The 22,713-nt window shown below is 38.9% G+C and overlaps 1 protein-coding gene and 1 pseudogene across 1 annotated transcript in view; both read right to left on the bottom strand.

Annotated features, from left to right (window-relative positions):
• IL1RAPL2 (interleukin 1 receptor accessory protein like 2) overlaps window positions 1–22,713 on the bottom strand; it is a 652,944-nt gene that overhangs the window by 291,431 nt on the left and 338,800 nt on the right. The window lies entirely within an intron of this gene.
• LOC102153411 lies at window positions 3,821–5,861 on the bottom strand (annotated as a pseudogene).

The raw sequence follows: 22,713 nt of genomic DNA, 5'->3' as shown, positions 1-22,713 counted from the left end.
GTGGATTCAAATGTTGTTATTTGTAATTTACAGAACATATGAGGCAATCAAATTCAAATAATTCATCCTCTTGACAGATAGAGTAAGAACAACCTAAAATGATACAACATGAATCCATTTGATAAACAGGCAAAAGAAATAAAATATAGCCAGAGCCCAATCTCTTTCTTGATTTCCTAAGATGATACTCCATTTACTTATTCTTCCATAGGCACTAGAAACCCATGAGGTTGCCTGGAAAACAAGTTACATTTCCTTCAAACATTAACTTAAGAAATGTTGAAAGAAGGAGAATTTGAGAGTAGATTACATTTTGTTATACAAAGAGTTAGTAGGAATCTATTATAAAAAAGCACTGGCAGACTTGGGAAAATTGTACCTTAGGTATCATGCCCCAATTAGCTGTATGACCTTAAAATGTCACTTTAATTCTCTGGGCTTGAGTTTACTCATGTGAAAAATAATGTAATCAGAGCAGAAGTTCTCTTAGGATCCTCTTAGCTCTAATATTGTGATCTCTCATGTGATGTTGTGATTTATAATCCAAATCTCTTTCCACACTTTTCTACAGTAGTAGACTGTCTCCAAAAAATGCCACCAAAAATTACATAGTTTCTTTTTTGAAATTAGGAATTGATTTCTCTTCCCCTTGAATTTGGGTTTGTCTTGTGACATACTTTGGACCAATAGAATATGGTGAAAGTGATGCCCATTTTAGGGCTAGTTTTTATTTTATTTATCTTTTTTAAAATTTTTATTTATTTATGATAGTCACACACAGAGAGAGAGAGAGGCAGAGACATAGGCAGAGGGAGAAGCAGGCTCCATGCACCGGGAGCCTGACGTCGGATTCGATCCCAGGTCTCCAGGATCGTGCCCTGGGCCAAAGGCAGGCGCCAAACCGCTGTGCCACCCAGGGATCCAAATTTTTATTGTATTTATCTTTTTTTAATTTTTATTTATTTATGATAGTCACACACACACAGAGAGAGAGGCAGAGACATAGTAGGCCTAGTTTTTAAAAGACCTAATACCTTCTCCCTATCCTAGAAGAGAGTTGCTAAGTAAAGAAGCTTGGACTAAAAAAATGAATAATACAGTGTGGAAAGAGAAAAGCCACGTGGAGATGAAATGAGGTGCTTTTGACAAAGTTCAACACCAAGGCCCAAGAAATGTTAATGAAGTGATGATGAGATTCCATGCTCAGCAAAGATCTCAACTAAATTCAACTTCATGAATGATCACAGTTGAAATAATGTGCAGCATCAGAACCACTGAGAATCCCACAGCATCATAAGAAATAATAAATACTTGTTTTTAAGACACTAAATTTTAAGGTTGTTATAGAGTTATAGATAATTGAAATGCCCACTTCAGTGAATGACATCTCTATTCATTCAAACGTTCAAATCAGAAACCTGGCAAACTTTCATTACACTATCCTCTTTCTTACCATCACATATCCAATCCATTGGTAAGTCCACTAGATGCAAGCTCTTGAAGACAGAAACCAGACTTGCTTGCTCATTACTGCATCTCTAGCACTTTAACACAGAGTCTGAGGCATAGTAGGTTAATTTAAGTGATGTTACCTCCACCAACACCTTTAGTCTTAGCCACCTTCATATTTTGCATGAAATACTACAATATCTTTTTAACTAAAAGAAGCTCTATGGGAGTGCCTAGGTAGTCAATTGGTACCTGACTCTTGATTTCCACTCAGGTCATGATCTCAGGGTTGTGGGATTAGAGCCCTGTTCTGGGCTCTATACTCAGCAGAGTCTGCTTGTCCCTCTGCACCACCCGAATGAATAAATAAAATCTTTTTAAAATAAAATAAATAAAATAAGCTGGGTGAAAGCTATTTAGGAACCCTGTGCTATTTTTACATTTCTGTAAGTCTAAAATTATTTCAAAATAAAAAGTTAAAATATATATATATATATATATTGCATCATGAGACTTTTTTGATTCTTGAGGTTCTGCATGGTGTGAAAATTCCTCACCTTTATGATGTCACTTCATGCCATCCATACTTCTGTTTCCACAGATTGCAATTTTCTAGCTACATTCCATTTAGGTCTCAAGTGCTTTCAACCTTTTCCCTTCTTTAGGACCATAACATATGCAATTCCCTTTGCATGAAACATTCTCCTCAATTTTTGCATGCTGCTTCCTTCTCATTCTTTAAGTCTCCACTTCTAAACTTGCTGACACCATGCATCTCTACCCATCCACAATCTAATTGATGTTCTCTCATATAATTTTCGTCTTCCTATTCATAACATTTAATCACAATTTTTAATTTTACATTCATGCAAAATTGGCTAATTTATTTAAGCTCTGTCTCCCCCCCCCCAAAAAAATAAGCTCTGTCTCCCTTTTTAGGCAATAATCACCATGAGGAAAACTGTATCTATGTTATATCCACAATGTTTAGAACAGTGCCTATACATCATTAGCACTCAATAACCCTTTGTTGAATAAGTCAAATCTAACAAAACGTCACTTTAATTACCTATTTGTATTTAGAGCTAATAAAAATCTATGCAAATTAGAATACATTGGCAAAGGCCATGTTTGTGGACATGAAATAGCCCCTTAAATAAGGAAGGGGAGGTGAAAGGTTATTTTATGGCTCTAGAAAGAATAAAAACAAAAACCATCCCACAAGGCCATACTGACATTAAAAGGACCTAGGGATCACAACAAAAATGAATACTACACTTTTATTTATGGGACCATAGCACTTGTATTTATTTAGAACCTTTTGACCATCTATTGTCTGAACTTATTGTCCACACTGACTACACATGGCGTCTACACTGCCCTATACAAGATGCTAGAAGGAAGACCTAGGTTGCATCATATGTTTAGACTAAAAGAAATCCCAGTGATAATACGGCAATACACAATCCCACTACTTCAAAGCAATAATCTAGAAACCTGGTTTACAATTATCTGTAATCCATCTATAACAATAGATGTGTGTAAGCTATTTTTTCTTCACTTCCCAAGTTACTCCTTTTCTCCACAATTTTTTAGGCTAAGAAAGAAACATAACCCTGAAGTTACACTTGTTTACCATACCACTTCTATCCTGCGTATGTATACCCTTAAGATTAAATTGGTCAAGGGTGTCTGGGTAGCTTAGTTGGTTAAGTGTCTGCCTTTGGCTCAGGTCATGATCCCAAGGTCCTGGGATCAAGTCCAGAGTTGGGTTCCCTGTTCAGTGGGGATTCTGCTTCTCCCTCTGCCTCTGTCCCTCCTCCTGCTCATGCTCTCTTTCTAATAAATAAATAAGTAAATAAATAAATCTTTAAAATAAAATTAAATTGGTCCAATTTTGCCCTCCTTGGTGCTATGTTATAATGAAAGATTTTTATTCAATTTTTTTTATCTGTAAGGCGATATTCCTCCATAAATACAAACTCTATAAACACACCAGTGTCTCAAAATTTTCCCGATGATGAGGTAGTATTTCTGTCAAGGGAGACAGCTAAAATGAGTAAGCCCTTATGGCCTTAAGAGATGGAGGAAAGGGCAGCCCTGGTGGCTCAGCGGTTTAACGCCACCTTTAGCCTGGGTTGTGATCCTGGAGACCTGGGATCAAGTCCCTGTGTGGAGCCTGCTTCTCTCTCTGTCTCTCTCTCTTTCTCTGTGTCTCTCATTAATAAATAATAAAATCTTTTTAAAAAAAGAGGGAGGGAAAAATACTTCAAATAAGGCCCAATTTTGTTTTTGTTTTTGTATTTTCCTTTGTGGCATCTTTATTTTTCTATCTGGTACACAAACAAAGTGAACATGGTCAGAAAAATCAGCTGCACTGAAACACTTAAGCCAATCGTAAAACAGAGGGCACACGGACATGGATGGGCAGGGGTGGTAATTCCAGACCAGCTTCCCCCAAAGGGCTTGTGCTCCAAGCCCGCAACCAGAGAGTGCTCTGGGAAAGACTGTGCAGCACATCTCTGGCGAGGAGAACAAGAAGGACCGGTTACAACAGGGACTGCAGCCGGGCATGAGTTTATTGGCTTCTGGCCTCATGCTCCTGCTTGATGAAATTGATTGGCCCGTTCGTGGAAGAGTCGTGAGAGGTGACTGGGCTACTGCCATCAAGTTCAGGCTCAATTTTCTTGGCCAGCTGCTTTCCCAGCTCCACCTCCCACTGGTCAAAGCTGTTGATGTCCCAGATGACACCCTGAATGAAGATCTTGTGCTCGTACATGGCAATCAAGGCTCCCAGAATGAATGGCGTGAGCTTGGTGAACACAATAGTTTGTTGGGCTATTTCCTTCAAAGACCTTGTGTGGCAACAGCTTCTCAAAGTTCTCTGGACTCTTTCCTGCGGCCTGCAGCTCCTTCTGGGCCTCCTCTGTTGACTTCCCCTTCATCAGGGCCTCAGTTTGGGCCAAAAAGTTGGCCAGGAGGATCTTGTGATGCAGACCCTTCCTTATCGGGTGCTGGGTCTGGACTGGGATGAGGAAGTCACAGGGTATCATCTTGGTGCCTTGGTGGATGAGCTGAGAGAAGGCATGCTGGCCATTGGTTCCTGGCTTCCCCCCACACACAATGGGGCTGTCTGGTGGTCCACAGGAGTGCGGGACTTGGTGATGTACTTCCCGTTGGACTCCATGTCACCCTGCTGAAAGTAAGCAGCAAAGCGGTGCAGGTACTGGTCTTGGGGCAGCATGGCCTGCGTCTCACACCCAAAGCAGTTGATGTACCAGATGCCCAGCAGAGCCAGCAGGACAGGGGCGTTCTTCTCCAAGGGCATCATACAGAAGTGTTGGTCCATCCAGTGAGCCCGAGAGCAGCTGCTCGAAGTTGTCAAATCCCACTTGCAGTGCAATGGAGAGTCCAATGGCTGACCACAGCGAGTAGCATCCTCCCACCCAATCCCAGAACTCCAACATGTTTTGAGGGTCAATCCCAAACTCCTTCACTTTGGTCGTGTTAGTAGACAGGGCGACAAAGCGCTTCGCGACTGCAGAAGGATCCTTGGCCTACAGGAGAAACCACTCCTTCACCGTCTCCACATTTGTAATGGTCTCCTGGGTGGTAAAGGTCTTGGAGGCAATGATGAACAGAGAGGACTCAGGGTTCAGGGTGGTCAGGGTTTTGGAAATGTGGGTCCCGTCGATGTTGGAGACAAACCAGACCCGGGGTCCTCCTGAAGAGTACGGCTTAAGGGCTTCAGTCACCCTAAGGAGCCCCAGGTCAGAGCCGCCAAGGCCGAAGTTAATGACGTCCGTGATAGGCTTGCCCAAGTACCCCTTCCACTTACCATTGCAGACGTGCTGGCAGAAAGACTTCATCTTCTCCAGGACCTTGTTGACCTCTGGCATCACATCCTTGCCATCCACCAGAATGGGTGTGTTTGACCGGTTGCGCAAGGCCACATGCAGCACCGCCCGATCCTCCATGAAGTTGATCTTCTCGCCTTTGAACATGCGCTCCTGGGCAGCCTCCACACCCCTGGACTTGGCCAGGTCCACCAGCATCTGCATCACAGTGTCGGTCACAAGGTTCTTGGAATAATCCACCAGAATATGCCCATGGTTGGTGTTCAGGTTCAAGCTGAAGCAGTTGAAGCGTTCCTTGTCCCCCTCGAAAGGTGGCGCAGGTTGAGGTCAGAGCCCTGCTAGCGATGCCACTTCTGCAGTTTCTGGCACTGCGGGTTCTGGGTGAGCGCGGCCATGGTGAGGGCAGCGGGGCACACGGGCTCCGATGGGGTTGCAGGAGGAAGAGCATAAGGCACAATTTTGAAAGAGGTTTCATATATACTCGAGGATTTTTCTCTGTGTACCTGGTAAACTAGATTTGTAAATTCAGGACTGAGGACACAGCTTATTTTCAGATAAGATTTTTCTTATGTGCACAAGACCTGCCTATGTGCTTGTCTAATAGTATATCTTTCTAGAAGCCACCAATAATATGAAAACTCAAATGTCAAAGCTTCCAAACATTCATATTTTAGTACAGCAATTTTCTCACTTTGAAACTGAAGATTTTATTTCTCATCCAGATTTCACTGTCATGTTGATATCACTGTAAGTAGGTGTGGTGTTATAAATTGAATTGTGTACCCCAAAAGCTATATTCCTAATGCCTGGTACTTGTGAATATTATCTTATTTGGAAATCAGGTCTTTGCAGAGTTGAGACAAGGTTACACTGAAGTAAAATGAGATCTATATTCCAATCACTATTGCCCTTATAAGAAGAGGAAAATTTAGAGGCAGAAAAAGACACAGACAGGGAGAGAATGGCATGGGATGGCAGTGACAGAGACTGGAATGACACATCTACAAGCCAAGGGTCACGAAGAATTATAGGCAACTGCCAGAAGCTATAAAAGAAACGTGAAACAGATTCACCCTCAGAGTCTTCAAAAGGAACCAACACTGTGGACATTTTGATTTCAGACTTCTAGTCTTTGGGACTGTGAGACAATAAATTTCTGTTGTTTTAAGTCACCCCATTTGTGGCACTTTGTTATAGTACACCCAGGAAATTGTATATGTAGTAAGGCTAAGGGTTAGTGTGTCATAATGAAATATGTAGTAGATCTACATAGGCTTGCACTTCTTATTTTTGTAGTAAATACAGAAACATTATTAGGTTTTTAGACTCTGTCAAAACTACTATGTACTTTCATTATTCAATATGGAAGTTGATTTCTTTTTTCTCTTACTTGGAAAACTGCAACTTCTGGCTTATCAAGACTGAACAGAGTTAACATACTTCAAATACTACATAATGTAGTTGCCTTTCACTGCTTAAAGTAGTCCAATTAATTCAATGGGAATTATTTTAAAAACCCAGTATTTAAAAACACTATCACATTCTCTATGGAGACATGCAAATAGACTAAGCAATTAAAATGACTGCATTTAAAAATTCTGATCCTTTCATTATGGACTGCTAATCCTGGATTTATTTTTTTTTAATTTTTACTTATTTATGATAGTCACACACAGAGAGAGAGAGAGAGGCGCAGAGACATAGGCAGAGGGAGAAGCAGGCTCCATGCACCAGGAGCCCGATATGGGATTCGATCCCGGGTCTCCAGGATCGCGCCCTGGGCCAAAAGCAGGCGCTAAACCACTGCGCCACCCAGGGATCCCCTAATCCTGGATTTAAGAGATGGCTCTGATTTATGGGCTTGAGAAGTAAATGATCCAGAATGTTCCTAGAGAGAGAAGAAAAAGAATATGGTGGAAAAGTTATGGTTTTCCATATTTCTGCTTTATACTAGTAATGAGATCTCAAGGTTGCTATTATTTATGGTTTTGGTGCTTCTATATAATTTAAATTGCTCTCACTGTTTGCAATTCCAAGAAAATGTGCATTTCTTGACCACAGAGAGCGTTAGTGAAAACAAAACCATTAGCTACTGAAGAGGAAATCAAAAGTTTAAGGCTATTCCCTCACCAATGCCACAAGTAGATAAAAGGGGCCTTAAATCAGGTATTTGTTGTCATGCAGACAAAAATTTTAAAATATGCTTAGTTAACTGAATTTATACTTTTAAAAAAACCCACTGAATTTGGTCAAAGTGGTTTGTGTGGGTTGATTGTATCTAAAACTTGTCAAGAGTTTTAAATTGGTAGTTAGCCCTGGAAACCTAGACACTATTAAGCCTATTTTCTCAAAGGCAGAAAATGAATGGTGTAGTTATCATTGACCGTGGAATAAATGATTATGGGGCTCTTTCATGTAGCAATTCCTGTGAAAAAGGTTTGGGGATTTAGCTGACTACAAGTTTCAATTACTGTCCAACAGTGTGATGTGGCTGCTGAATAAGCTCCACAATCTCAAGCTACATTTATAATAATAATGAGACCTTCTACAAGCATGCTGCTTTACATTATGAAAAGCGATTTTATACGCATGATTTCACTTTACATAGTGACCAGATTGTAGGAAGTCAGTATCCTGATCTCTATGAGAGGCCATAATTGGCGTATGGTTTCATATTTTAAGATATAGACTAACATCATTATAGTATATCCAGAAGAGGACAGCCATAATAGTGTAAAGTTCCTATAAAAAGTTAATACAAATTGGAAATGTTTATCTTAAGGAAGATAAAATGCTGGGGGGATCTGGTACTTTATTCAAATATTTGAGTGGCTTAATGGAAGAAAAATAAATGTACTCTCTTACTACAAGAAGGAGATCATGGTTTAGCATAAAGAACATTTTAGTGACTAGAATCATAAAATAATTGAACAAGTTGCTTTGTGCATATAGTGAGTTCTCCATTGTCATCAAACTTCTTTCAGATAATCATCTTTTAAGGATACTTCCAGAGGTATCCCAACATTGGGTAGGAATAGATGACTGTTGTGGGGACCATCAGTGTTCACCCATATCCATGTGTTCCTCTATATTCTTCAGCCTCCCTTGAAAATAGGTTGACCATTACCTGAACTCTAGACAATAAAATGCAGTTGCAAGTAGTATACACTACTTTCTGTTCTGGTAACTAAAAAGACTCTTGTGACATCTCCCTCTCTGTGTCTATTTCCTTCTCCCTTGCTCTCATTCTCACTCTCATTCTCTCTTCCCCTCCTCCAATAGATAATTGCAGAGGATCCAACAAAAGGCTCTGAAAGGTCACTAGGGGATAGTAAAGCCGTTTTCATAGAAAGTCACCTGAGCACCCAACCATACTTCAAGTTAGCAAAAATTAAAGGTTTTTTTTTATGTTAAGTCACTGCAATTTTGTGTTAACTTATTGTATTTGCTGGAGTTACTTATCCTTAGTAATATAAGCCATGAGATTTCCTCCAATTTTAAGATTCTGTAAGTATTGATAGCATGAATAAAGCCACAAGGTTGTCTTCTAAAGTAAAATTGAATTTAGGAAGTATACAAAAATTAATATGAAGGCTGAGGTGAGGGATGTTGGCAGGCCATCTGAAATTTATTATCTCATAAATTCACTCACTTGTTTATTTATTCATTCATATATGCACATATACATACATAGAACATTCACTGACCATCCAGCACTATGTTAATTTCTGGGAAAGAAATGTTAACAAATATCTAAGAGCCAAGTTCACAGTCTATTAAAGAAAGGCAGTCGACAAATTAAGGTATAATTAAAAGCTATACATGCCAGGATAGAAAATTTCATAATAAATTTTTTATAAGGAATTTTTTAAGAAAATGAGACATAACTTCTTCCAGGAATTATGGATCTGGAATCAAGAAAGATATCAATAGGAAGTAATGCTAAACCCATTATTGCTATTAAAAATGTCAGGTGGCTGGAGGTGGGGAAGGGCATGAGTTTCTGCATAAATAAAAGTAAGGGAAATAGTTTTATATAGCTGGACTAAAGGATGCAAGGACAGGATAGGACTGGAGACATAGCTGGTAGCCAGTAATCAAGGAAAAATGGTGTTTTCTTTCTTTGATAGGTAATAAAAAGTTACTGAAGTGATTTAATCAGGAGTGATATATAATATTTACATTTTTTTACTGGTTATAGTGATTAGAATTGATTGGAGGTGAGCGACTGAAAGCAAAGAGATCAATTTGGAATCCATTATAACACTTGTCCCAGTGAGAAATACAGGACCCTGATTTGAAGCTGTTGAAGCAATGATACAGAAGATGTGAAGTAGGAAGAACTCTAAACACTGTTGGCATGATATGCAAGATGATAGAGAGAAGTGTACTCAAGTCTTCCAAAAGTTTCTGACTTGAAAAATCTCTGCCAAGACACTTCTCACCAACTGTCCTGTAAACTTTTGTTGTAGTAACAGATAACATGTAAAGGTACAGTACAGTATTGTTAATTATATGTTATGTCCACTGTCAAACAGCAGATCTCTGAAACTTTTTCATCTTGCATGACTGAAACTCTGTACGCTTGGAACATGAACTTCCCATATCCTCTTTCCCCCAGCCCCTGGAAACCAACATTCCACTTTTTGCTTCTACGAGTTTGGCTACTTTTGATACCTCATATAAGGGTAATCATGCAGTATTTGTCTTTCTAGGACTGATTGATGTCACTTAGCATAATGTCCTCAAGTTTCATCCATAGTGTAGCATAGAACAGGATTTATATTGTTTTTTTTTTCTACCACATTTTTATTTAAAACCAAGTTAGTTAATGTATAGAGTGTAGTATTGGTTTCAGGAGTAGAATTTAGTGATTCGTCACTTACATATAACCCCAGTGCTCATCACAATCATTGCCCTTCTTAATTCCCATCACCCTTTTAGGATATTCCCCTATGCACCACCCCTTCAGCAACCCTCAGTTTGTTGTCTATAATTAAGAGTCTCTTGGGGCACCTGGGTGGCTCAGTCAGTTAAGCATCTCCCTTTGGCAAAGGTCATGATCCAGGGTCCTTAGGTCAAGCCCTGTGTTGGGCTACCTGCTCCATGGAGAGTCTGCTCCTCTTCTCTCTCTCTCTCTCCCACTCTCTCTCCTTGTGCTCTCTATCTCCCAAATATAAATAAAATCTTTTTAAAAAAGAGTCTCTTATGGTTTGTTTGCCTTTCTATTTTTTATCTTATTTTTCCTTCACCTCCCCTATGTTCATCTGCTTTGTTTCTTAAATTTCACGTAAGAGTGAAATCATATGGTATTTGTCTTTTTCTGACTGACATATTTCACTTAGCATAATATCCTCTTGTTCCATCCACATGATTGCAAATGGCAAGGTGTCATTCATTTTGATGGTTAGTAATATTCCATTATATATAAATCACCTTCTTAATCCATTCATCAGTCAAAGGACATTTGGGCCCTTTTCATAATTTGGCTATTATTGACAGAGCTACTATAAACATTGGGGTGCATGTGCCCCTTCAGATAACTATTTTTGTAGCCTCTGGATAAATACCTAGTAGTAAAATTGCTGGGTCAAATGATAAGTTCTATTTTTAACTTTTTGAGGAACCTCCATACTGTTTTCCAGAATGGTTCTACCAGTTTGCATCCCCATCAACAATGTAAGAGCACTCCCCATTCTCCATATCCTCACCAACATCTGTTGTTTCCTGAGTTGTTAATTTTATCCATTATGACAGGTATGAGGTGGTATCTCATTGTGGATCTGATTTTTATTTCCTTGATGATGAGTGATGAACATTTTTTCATGTTTCTGTTAGTCATTTACATGTCTTATTTGGAGAAATGTCTCTTAATGTCTTCTCATTTCTTAACTGGATTATTTTTGGAGTGTTGAATTTGAAAGATTATATATTTTTAATCCTAGCCCTTTATTCTTCTTTTTTTTAAATTTCCTTCTTGTTTTTAAATTTATTCAGAGGCAGAGAGAGAGAGAGAGGCAGGCAGAGGGACAGAGACAGAGACACAAGCAGAGGGAGAAGCAGGCTCCATGCAGGGAGCCAATGTGGGACTCACTCTCCAGGATCACACCCCAGGCTGCAGGCGGCGCTAAACTGCTGCGCTACCGGGGCTGCCCAATCCTAGCCCTTTAATTCATTTGGAATATATTCTCTAATTTTGTAGGTTGTCTTTTAGTTATATGGATTGCTTCCTTTGCTGTGCAGAAGCTTTTTATCTTGATGAAGTCCTAATACTTCATTTTTGCTTTTGTTTCCCTTCCTGCCAGAGACATGTCTAGTAAGAAGTTGCTATGGCCGAGTTCAAAGGGGATGCTGCTCTTATTTTCTTCTAGGATTTTGATGGCTTCCTGTCTCACATTTAGGTCCTTTAACCATTTTAACATTACTTTTATGTATGGTGTAAGAAAGTGGTCCAGTTTCATTCTTTTGCATGTGGCTGTCCAGTTTTCCAAACACCATTTGTTGACTAGACTCTTTTTTTTTCCCACTGGATATTCTTTCTTACTTTGTGAAAGATGAGTTGACCATAGAGATAAGGGTCTATTTCTAGGTTCTCAATTCTGATCCATTGATCAATTTATCTGTTCTTGTGCCAGTTACACACTGTCAGGATTAGAGCTTTGTAGAAAGCTTGAAGTCTGGAACTGTGATGCCTCTTGCTTTACTTCTCTTTTTCAACATTACTTGGGTTATTCAGGGTGTTTTCCAGTTCCTTTCAAAACTTAGAATAGTTTGTTCTAGCTCTGTGAAAAATGCTGGTGTTATTTTGGTGGGGATTGCACTGAATGTGTATATTTCTTTGGATAGTACAGATATTTAAACAAAATTTGTCCTTTTTTTTTAAAAAAAGATTTTATTTATGTATTCATGAAAGACACACACACACACACACACAGAGAGAGAGAGAGAGAGAGAGAGAGAGAGAGAGAAAGGCAGAGACACAGGCAGAAAAAGAAGCAGGATCCATGCAGGGAGCTTGCTGTGGGACTCGATCCCAGGACCCCAGGGTCACGCCCTGAGCCAAAGGGAGACACTCAACCACTGAGCCACCCAGGCTTCCCCGAAGGAGATGTTTTGAAAAGGAATTGTATGCATGGTCAAGATGGACTGAAATTGGGAGAAGTGAGTTTTACAAGCACACTTGTGTAACATTGAGATTTGGCTCTTCTCTCTGTTAAAATGACAAGGTTTTCTTGTATTGGCTGTCTACTCTTGATAAGTGATTGTGAACAAAGAAGAAAAGACAATGTTTTTGTTTTGTTTTGTTTTGTTTTTTGGGGTGTTTTTTGTTTTGTTTTGTTTTGTTTTGTTTTTTTATTTTTTTTACTTTACCTGCCCAGAACAGCAAGGTTTTTATATTTGTTTTTATCCAGTCTTTACCTACATAAGAAAATGAAAACTTCTCAGTATTAAAGGAGATACATTTTGGTGACAACTCTATAACCTGTAGAATCTCCTAGAGTCACCTTGGCAAAACAGATACCGAGGTTTCAGTTTTGTAATGATCCGTGATCCTTTGTAGGCATGTGCCTTGAAACCTTCTGAGATGTTGGTTGGTTGGTTGGTTGGTTGGTTGGTTGGTTGGTTGGTTGGTTGGTTTGGCTGGCTGGCTGGCTGACTGGCTAGCTGTTTGCTTGTTCGTTCATTAGTTCATTGATTTTCAACAGATTTCCAGAAAGTCAAACACTAAATAATCTCTAGGCTAATATATGTAGTTTACCTGCTATGTGAAGTAACATGAGAATTGTCAAAAAAATAATAATAAGCCCACTTAGATTATTTTGGGTGCATGAATGCTGTTGGTATTCCAAAAACGAAATGAAATTCCTAAAGTTGAAACATGTCCTGGTACAGTGCCATCACTTGACATTTGAATTGTTAAAATGCTGTGTGTTACAAAAAATAATCAAATTTTCTTTTCGACTGCATTATACTGAACTGTCATTGGGTCTTTAACTATGTCCATTTTTGACTGCCCTGTTCTTTACAGGTGGTATTCTGATGCTCTTGCAAAAATATGGTCCAGGTTCCAGAAGACTTGAAAAGGACTTTTTTGGTAAATTTTTTTATTGGAGTTCGATTTGCCAACATATAGCATAACACCCAGTGCTCATACCATCAAGTGCTCCCCTCAATGTCTGTCACCCAGTCACCCCATCCCCCCACCAACCTCCACTTCCTCTACCACTTGTTCGTTTCCCAGATTTAGGAGTCTCTCATGTTCTGTCACCCTCTCTGATTTTTCCCATTCATTTTCTTTCCTTTACCATATAATCCCTTTCACTATTTTTTATATTCCCCATATATGAGTGAGACCATATGTTTGTCCTTCTCTGATTGACTTACTTCACTCAGCATAATACCCTCCAGTTCCATCCATGTCGAAAAAATTGGTGGCTATTCACTGTTTCTAATGGCTGAGTAATATTCCATTGTATACATATTTACCACATCTTCTTTATACATTCATCTTTTGATGGACAATGAGGCTCCTTCCACAGTTTGGCTATTGTGGACATTGCTGCTATAAACATTGGGATGCAGGTGTCTTGGCTGTTCAATGCATCTGTATCTTTGGGGTAAATCCCAAGTAGTGCAATTAATGGGTCATAGAGTAGCTCTATTTTTAACTCTTTGAAGAACCTCCACACAGTTTTCTAGAGTGGCTGCACCAGTTCATATTCCCACCAACAGTGCAAGAGGGTCCCCCTTTCTCCACATCTTCTCCAACATTTGTTGTTTCCTTCCTTGTTAATTTTCCCCATTCTCACTGGTGTGAGGTGGTATCTCATTATGGTTTTGATTTGTATTTCCCTGATGGCAAGTGATGCAGAGCATTTTCTCATGTGCTTGTTGGCAATGTATATGTCATTCTCTGTGAAATTTCTGTTCATGTCTTTTGCCCATTTCATGATTGAATTGTTTCTTTGCTGTTGAATTAATAAGTTCTTTATAAATCTTGGATACCAGCCCTTTATCTGACATGTCATTTGCAAATATTTTCTCCCATTTTGTAGGTTGTCTTTTAGTTTTGTTGACTGTTTCTTTTGCTGTGCAGAAGTTTTTATCTTCACTAAGTCCCAATAGATCATTTTTGCTTTTGTTTCCCTTGCCTTCAAAGATGTATCTTGCAAGAAGTTGCTGTGGCCAAGTTCAGAAAGGGTGTTGCCTGTGTTCTCCTCTAGGATTTTGGTAGATTCTTATCTCACATTTAGATCTTTCATCTATTTTGAGTTTATCTTTGTGTATGGTGTAAGAGAATGGTCTAGTTTCATTCTTCTGCCCATGGCTGTCCAATTTCCCCAGCACCATTTATTGAAGAGACTGTCTTTTTTTCCAGTGGATAGTCTCCTGCTTTGTTAAATATTAGTTGATCATAGAGTTCAGGGCCCATTTCTGGGTTCTCTGTTCTCTTCCATTGATCTAGGGGTCTGTTTTTGTGCCAGTACCATACTGTCTTGATGATCACAGCTCTACAGTACAGCTTGAAATCTGGCATTGTGATGCCCCCGGCTCTGGTTTTCTTTTTCAATATTCCTCTGGCTATTCGAGGTCTTTTCTGATTCCACAAAAATCTTAAAATGATTTTTCCAACTGTCTGAAGAGAGTCCATGGTATTTTGATAGGGATTGCATTAAATGTGTACGTTGCCCTGGATAGCTTTGACATTTTCACTGTATTAATTCTTCCAATCCATGAGCATGGAATATTGTTCCATCTCTCTGTGTCTTCTTCAATTTCTTTCAGAAGTGTTCTGTAGTTTTTAGGGTATAGATCCTTTACCTCTTTGGTTAGGTTTATTCCTAGGTATCTTATGCTTTTGGGTGTGATTGTAAATGGGATTGACTCCTTAATTTATCTTTCTTCAGTCTCATTGATAGTGTATAGAAACACCACTGATTTCTGGGCATTGATTTTTGCATCCTGCCATGTTTCTGAATTGCTGTATGAGTTCTAGGAATTTTGGGGTGGAGTCTTTTAGGTTTTCCACGTACAGTATCATATCGTCTGTGAAGAGGGAGAGTTGGACTACTTCTTTGCCAATTTGAATGCCTTTTATTTCTTTTTGTTGCCTGGTTGCTGAGGCTAGGACTTTACTACTATGTTGAATAGCAGTGGTGAGAGTGCACATCTATATCGTGCTCCTGATCTTAGGGGAACGGATCTCAGCTTTTCCCCATTAAGAATGATCTTTGTTGTGGGATTTTATAGATGGCTTTTAATATGCTGACGAATATTCCCTCTATCCCTACACTCCTGTGTTTTTTTGTCAAATGCTTTCTCTGCATATATTGAGAAGATGATATACTTCTTGTTTTAATATTGTTGATGTGATCTATCATGTTAATTGTTTTATGAGTGTTGAGCCAGCCTTCGATCCCACTTGGTCATGGTAAATAAACTTCTTTATGTACTGTGAATCATATCGGCTAGTATCTTGTTGACAATTTTTGCATCTGTATTCATCATGGATATTGGTCTATAATTCTCCTTTTTCGTCGGGTCTTTGTCTGGTTTTGGAATTAAGGTGATGCTGGCCTCATAAAACCCGTTTAGAAATATTCCATCCCTTTCTATCCTTCAGAACAGTGCTAGTAGAATAAGTATTCTTTCTTCTTTAAACATTTGGAGTTTTTTTCCTTTTTTTTTTTCTTTAAACATTTTATAGAATTCCCCTGGGAAGACATCTGGCCCTGGACTTTTGTGTCTTGGGAGGGTTTGATGACTTCTTTCATTTCCTTCGTGGTTATTGGCCTGTTCAGATTTTCTATTTCTTCCTGTTTAATTTTAGTAATTTGTGGTTTTCTGAAAATGCATCCATTTCTTCTAGATTTCCAAATTGCTTGGAGTATAGCTGTTCGTAATACGTTTTTAAAATCATTTGTGATATCTCCTCTTTCATTCATGTTTTTATTAATTTGAGTCCTTTTTCTTTTTAATAAGGCTGGCTAGGGGTTTATCTATATTATTAATTCTTTCAAAGAACCAACAACTGCTTTTGTTGATCTGTTCTGCAGTTCTTCTGGTCTCTATTTCATTGAGTTCTGCTTCAGTCTATTATCTCTCTTCTTGTTTGGTGTATGTTTTATTTGCTGTTCTTTCCCCAGTTCCTTTAGGTATGAGGTTAGCTCTTGTATTTAAGGTTTTTCCATTTTTTGAGGGACGCTTGAATTGTGATGTATTTCCCTCTAAGGACTGCTTTTGCTGTATCCCAAGGATTTTGAACAGTTGTATCTTCATTCTCATTAGTTTCCATGAATCTTTGTAATTCTCTAATTTCCTGGTTGACCCATTCATCTTTTAGCAGGATGCTCTTTAACCACCACGTGTTCGAGTTTCTTCCAAATTTCTTCTTGTGATTGAGTTCTAGTTTCAAAGCATTATGGTCTGAAAATATGCAAGAGATAATCCCAATCTTTTGGTATCAGTTGAGGCCTGATTTGTGATCCAGTATGTGGTGTGATTTGGAGAAAGTTCCATGTGCACCTGTGAATAATGTGTATTCAGTTGAGTTTAGATGTAAAGTTCTGTAACTATCTGTGAAATCCATCAGGTTCAGTGTATCATTTAAGGCTCTTGTTTCCTTAGAGACGCTTAGAAGCATCTGTCATTTGCAGAAAGTGCCATGTTGAAGTCTCCTACTATTAGTATATTATTATCTATGTTTTTACTCTGATTATTGACTGATATACATGGAAGATCCCACATTAGGGGTATAGATATTCATGATTGTTAAGTCTTCTTGTTGGATAGATCCTTTTAGTATGATATAATGTCCCTCTTCATCTCTTACTACAGTCTTGGGATAAACTTTAATTTCTCTGATATGAAGATTGGTACTCCAGCTTTCTTTTGAGGACCATTTGAATGGTAAATGGTTCCCCAAACTTTCATTTTCAGGCTAGAGGTGTCCTTAGGTATAAAATGAGTCTGTTGCAGACAGCAAATAGATGGGTCTTGCTTTTTTATTCAGTCCAAAACCCTGTATCTTTTGATGGGATCATTTAGCCCATTCACATTCAGAGTAACTATTGAACAATACAAATTTAGTGTCATCGTAATACCTATTCAGTCCCTGTTTTATGGATTATTTCTTTGGGTTTCCTCTTTCTTTTACAGAGTCCCCCTTAATATTTCTTGCAGAGCTGGTTTGGTGGTCACATATTCTTTCAGTTTCTGCCTATCTTGGAAGCTCTTTATCTCTCCTTCTGTTCTGAACGAGAGCCCTCTTGGATAAAGTATTCTTGGATGCATGTTCTCACTTTTTTAAAAGATTTTATTTATTTATTCATGAGACACACACACACAGAGAGAGAGGCAGAGAGAGAGAGAGAGAGAGGCAGAGACACAGGCAGAGGGAGAAGCAGTCTCTATGCAGGGAGCTTGACATGGGACTCGATCCCGGGTCTCCAGGATCAGGCCCTGGACTGAAGGCAGTGCTAAAACCACTGAGCCACCCAGGCTGCCCTGTTCTTCTCACTTTTACCCTGAATATATCCTGCCAGTCCTTTTTGGCCTTCCAGATCTCTGTGGAGAGGTATGCTGTTAATCTAATATTTTGCCCCTTATAAGTTAAGAAGCTCTTGTCTCTTGCTACTTCAAGGATTTTCTCTTTATCTTTGGAATTTACAAGTTTCACTATTAAATGTTGAGGTGTTGAATGGTTTTTACTGATTTGGGGGGAACCTTTCTATCTCCTGGATTTAAATGTCTGTTTCTCTCCCCAAATTAGGGTAGTTCCCAGCTATGATCTGTTCAAATATGCTTTCTGGCCCTCTGGCCCTCTTGGCGCCCTCTGGACTCCCAATTATACGTAGATTTTTTTCCTTCTGAGGCTGTCATTTATTTCCATTAACCTTTCCTCATAGTCTTTTGTTTTTCTCTTTTTTTCTCAGCTTCCTTCCATGGTATCAACTTGTCTTCTATGTCACTCACTCTTTCTTTCACCTCATTAACCCTTGTCATTTGGACCTCCAGCTTGGATTGCATCTCATTGAATTGATTTTTAATTTTGGCCTGATTAGATCTAAATTCTGGAGTCATGAAGTCTTTTCAATCCTTTATGCTTTCTTCCAGAGCCTTCAGTAGCTTTATAATTGTGTTTCTGAATTGGCTTTCTGATCGAATTGTAATCCATTTTCTGTAACTCTCTGGCAGAGAGTACCGTTTCTGATTCTTTCCTTTGTGGTTATTTCTTCCTTCTAGTCATTTTTATGAGTGCAGAGTGGCCGTATGAGCAAGCTGAGTCAAGAATATCAACCACAACCTAAGTAAATCTCACCCTATATGACTCTGATGAGGTCAGAGACCAGAAAAATGAAAACAAAGGTGAGAAAAAAATAAAAGAAAAGGACCAGAAAAATGTAAACAAATTTTAAAATAAAATATAAAAAATAAAAGGCCAAGAATCCCAAAGAAGATGGAAAAAAGGAAGAGAAAAAAACAAAAGTAAAGAGGAAAAGAAAAAGAAAAAAAGGAGAAGAGAAAAGGGGGACACTGGGAAATGATGAAGAAGTAGTGGAGGAAGAATGTAGTCTACCTGAGGGGTCCTAAAGTGTGACCCCCTTGATTCTGATTGTATTAAATTCTGTATGTTACAAGAAGCTTATTACAAAATTTATATAAACCAGCAATACTTGTAGAAAGCCCCAATATTGACCACCAAAACATAAATGAGATAAAAGTGGGGGAAGCAGAATGGGAATGAAGAGAGAATATAATCTCGCAGAATGAAGTAGCATGGTATACCACTTGGTTCTGAGTGCATGCTGGTCATGTTTTAGAAGGTATTAACTTCTGCCATTGTAGAACAAAATGAGACAGAGAAAACAAAACAAAACAAAACAAAACAAAAAACACAAAGCAAAATAAAAAGAATCTCATATATTTCCCAAAAGTAAATTGAGTATGTTGAAGGGAATCTAGAAGTGGAAAATATATCTAAGGCATGTAATTGTAGAAATATGAAAGTCAGTAAGGGAGAAACTTAAAAGTGAAGAGCCGATAAAATATTGTAGTTAAGGTGCAAAAAAGGAAAAAATATTGGAAATTTTTAGTTGGATATAAAAATGAGTTGTATTGGAAAAAGGGGGAAAAGGGGGGGTACCCTCTAGTTCTATATAGTATAAATCCCTGGACTTCCCCTGGAGCTTTCCAGCACTGCTTGTTCAAGAACTTGCTCTTCCCCTCTCCTTCCAGTTGGTCTTCTGGGGGAGGGGCCTGCTGTGCTGATTCCCAGGTGTGTGTACCTGGGGAGATACCCAGTCCCACTGCCAGGTGCATGGCTCAGTAGGAGCTTTTTACCCTGTGAGGCCTCAGATCCTGGTGGCCTCTCCCCTCCCAGACACAGGGTGAAACAAGGAAGAACAACACTGGCTGCGGCCCAGTCTCCAGCTCTGGAGTCAGCTCCCTGCAGTAACTAATGCAATCTCCCAGTCCACACTGGCCTACATGCTCCCAGGGCAGCACGAGTGCGCTGATCTGTACAGCTTGCGGGCGCCTGGTGGCAGGAGAGTCCTCACTGTCCTGTGCCCTCCTTGCCTCCACCTGTCCCAGGGGGAACGCAGGAATGCCGGCTGTCTGCCCAGTGCCCTGGGATCCAGGGCCTGTGCTGCTGGAATCATACTCCCAGGGCGTGGCTCCCGAAGGCAGCAGGGTGCAGACCCCTCCATCCCAAGCCACTCGCCTGACCGACCGGATTCTCCCAATGCCCTGCCAGTTGCGCTCCAGCCCTTTTCCGAGATCGGCTCAGAGTTTCTGGCGTGTTTCCCCCCCAGGCGCGCTTCCTCTATTGGTGACTCCGGAAAACTGGAGGTTTCACTGCCTCTCCTGTGATTCTGCCCAATTTCCCTGCTGAGCACTTTTCCATCCAGGATGAATCTGGTGCGGATTTTTAAAGTTCCTGCTTCTCCATGGCTGGGCTTTCCTGTCCAGAGGCTTCGGCCCCACTTTAGCCTGGCTCCTCGCAATGTCCCTCCCCTACATGATTCTTTTTTATTTTTCCTCCTTTCTGCCTTGCTAGATGTGAAAACCCTTCTTTCTGTAGTGTTCTGACTGTTCTCTCTTTAAATCTCAGGTCGAATTCGTAGGTGTTCAGGATGATTTGGAAGTTATCAGGTAAATTTGTGGGACCAGGTGAGTTTAGGACCCCTACTCCTTTGCCATCTTGCCACAAAAAGGCCAAAATTTGTTCTTTTACTCCATGACCATGGAATGTTTTCTCATTTATTTGTGTCTTCAATTTCTTTCATAAGTTTTATCTAGTTTTCAGCCTACAGATCTTTTACCTCTTTGGATAGGTTTATTCACAGTTAACATATAGTTTTTGGTTCGATTGTAAGTGGAATCTGCTCTTTCTGCTGCTTCATTATTGGTTTATATACATGCAACAGACTTCCATACCTTGATTTTATATCCCAAGACTTTGTTGAATTCATATATCGGTTTTAGCAATTTTTGGATGGAATGTGTTGGGTTTCCTACAGAATATCAGTTGTAGGCGATGCGTGAAGTTTGACCTCTTTCTTGTCAATTTTTGTTGTCTGATTTCTGAGGCTATGACTTATAGTACTATGTTGAACAACAGTGTAGAGAGAGGACATTGTTGTCTTCTTCCTAACCTTAGGGGAAAAGCTCTCAGTTTTTCCCCATTGAGGATGATAGTAACTAAGGGTCTTTCATATATGGCTTTTTTGGTGTTGAGTTGCATTTCTTTGATCTCTACTTTCTTGAGAATCTTTATCAAGAAAGGATACTGTATTTTGGAAAATGCCTTGTTTGCATCTATTGAGAGGATCATATGGTTCTTATCCTTTCTTTTATTAATGTGGTATATCATATTTATTGATTTGCAGATATTGATCCATGATTGCAGCCCATAAATGAATTCCACTTGATTGTGGTAATTCTTTTAATGTACTATTGGATTTGATCTTGCTGAACATTTTTTCATTCATGTTCATTAGGGATATTGGTCTGTAATTCTCCTTTTTAGTGGAGTATTTGTCTGGAATTGGAATTAAGGTAATGCTGTTCTCATACATGAGTTTGGAAGTTTTCACTCCATTTCTATTTTTTGGAATAGTTTTAGAAGAATAGGTAGTAACTCTTCATTAAATGTTTGGTAGAAGTTCCCTGGGAAGCCATCCAGTCCTAGACTCTTGTATTTTGGGAGACTTTTTATTACTGATTCAATTTCTTTGCTGGTTATGGGTCTGTTCAAATTTTTTATTTCTTCCTGTTTCAGTTTTAGTTATTTATATGCTTCCAGGAATTTATCCATTTCTTCCAGATTGTCCAATTTGTTGGCATATATCCAATTATATTCTCTTATAATCATTTATATTTCTGTGGTGTTGATTGTGATCTCTTCTTTTTCATTTGATTTGATTTTATTTGATTTGGGTCCTTTTGTATTCTTTTTGATAAATCTGGCTAGGTATTTATCAATTTTGATCATTCTTTCAAAGAACTAGCTCCTAGTTTCATTGATCTGTTCTACTTTTTTTTCCTTTTATATCAACTTATTTGTGCTCTATTATTTATTATTTCACTTCTGCTGGTTTTAAACTTTACTTGCTGTTCTTTTTTTAGCTCCTTTAGGTGTAAAGTAAGATTGTATATTTGAGACCTCTCTTGCTTCTTGAGGAAGGTCTGTTTTCTTATATGAGTCCCTCTTATGATGACCTTTGCCATATCCCAATGGTTTTGGACTATCATGTTTTCATTTTCATTTGCTTTCATGGATGCTTTTATTTCTTCTTTAATTTCTTGGTTAACCAGTTCATTCTTTAGTAGGATGTTCTTTAACCTACATGTATTTGTGGCCTTTCCAAATTTTTTCTTCTGGTTTAATTCAATCTTCATAGTGCTGTGATCTGAAAATATGCATGGTATGATCGCAATCATTTTGTATTGGTTGAGAGCTGATTTGTGAGCCAGGATGTGAACTATTCTGGAGAATGCTCCATGTGCACTCAAAAAGAATGTGTATTCTGCTTTAGGATGAAATGTTCTAAATATATTTAAGTCCATCTGGCCCAGTGTCATTCAAAGCCATGTTTCCTTATTGATCTTCTGCTTAGATAATCTGTCTATTGCTGTGAGTGGGGTGTTAAAGTCCCCTACTATTATCAATAGGTTTCTTTAAGTTTGTTATTAATCAATTTATATATTTGGCTGCTCCCAAGTTGGGAGCATAAATATTTACAGTTGTTAGATCTTCTTGTTGGATAGACCCCTTTATTATGATATAGTGCCCTTCTTCATCTCTTATTACAGTCTTTGGTATATAATCTAGTTTTTTTTATTTCTGATATAAGTAATACTATTCCAGCTTTCCTTTTGTGTTCATTAGCATGATAAATAG

This window comes from Canis lupus, chromosome X (assembly GCF_011100685.1).
Source record: "Canis lupus familiaris isolate Mischka breed German Shepherd chromosome X, alternate assembly UU_Cfam_GSD_1.0, whole genome shotgun sequence".
Lineage (NCBI taxonomy): Eukaryota > Metazoa > Chordata > Mammalia > Carnivora > Canidae > Canis > Canis lupus.
The sequence above is the reverse complement of the archived record's forward strand: the minus strand, read 5'-3'. Positions and strand labels throughout refer to the sequence as shown.